Here is a 1184-nt window from a genome sequence, read left to right on the forward strand (position 1 = left end):
CATAATACTTTTTTAAAGTTCCTCTAACACTTAACAATAACAAGTAGGATTAATTAACTTAAAAGATAACAAACATAATGAAAAAAAAAACATAAAAAAACTTGAAAATTATGATAACATAAGAAGTTAAAATCTAAAGATTCTACTCGTTGTCATACTGTTCTCACAAATGTTCAAACAAATCTTCTTGCAGTTGAGAGCTAGTTGCTCTATCCCTAATTTGATTATGAGTTTGAAGAAAATCATGTAGTTCTGGTATTTCACCATGTGACATTGATATAAAGGAATTGACTTCATGTTCATGGTCGAATCCAAGGCTCATTGCTCCTTCATCCTCAATAATTATATTATGCATTATTATGCAAGTTTTCATAATATATGCAAGTGTTTCTTCATCCCAGTATCGAACAGGCCCACGTACAATTGCAAAACAAAATTGGAGCACCCCAAATGCCCGCTCCATATCTTTTCTTGCAGACTTTTGCTTGCTTGCAAAATATTTTCTCTGTACTCCTAATGGTCTTGGGATTGTCTTCATAAAGGTTGACCAATTAGGATAAATCTCATTTGCTAAATAGTATCCCATTGTATATTTATGTCCATTAATTGTATAATAGACAGGAGCAGTATGACCTTCAGCAAGTGCAGCAAAGATAGGTGACCGGTCAAGAACATTAATATCATTTAATGATCCAGGCATTCTAAAAAAGGCATGCCTTATCCAAAGATTTTGTGAAGCCACCACCTTTAGAATTATAGTTGGTTCATGACAATGACCAGTATATATCCTATGCCATGCAATTGAGCATTTCTCTCATTTCCAATATATACAGTCAATGCTCCCTAATATCCCTGGAAACCCACGCTGCTCTCCAATTGATAATAATCGACAAATATCGGTCTCGTTTGGTGCCCTTAGATACTAATCACCAAAAATTTCTACGATTGCTTTGACGAAAGCTTTAAGACTTTCTATCGTAGTGGTTTCTCTAATTTAAAAATATTCATAAATAAGATTTGCAGGAATACCATATACAAGTATTCTGTGAGCTGTAGTTATCTTTTGAAGGCAAGATTAATCAAGAACACCAAAAGCATCTATCCTTTGTTTGAAATATGGATTATGAGTTTCCACTGCATTTATGATTTGAAGAAAAAGACGACGACTCATCCTAAATCTTCTT

This window comes from Populus euphratica, unplaced genomic scaffold, assembly GCF_000495115.2.
Source record: "Populus euphratica unplaced genomic scaffold, PopEup_1.0 scaffold78.1, whole genome shotgun sequence".
Classification (NCBI taxonomy): Eukaryota; Viridiplantae; Streptophyta; class Magnoliopsida; order Malpighiales; family Salicaceae; genus Populus; species Populus euphratica.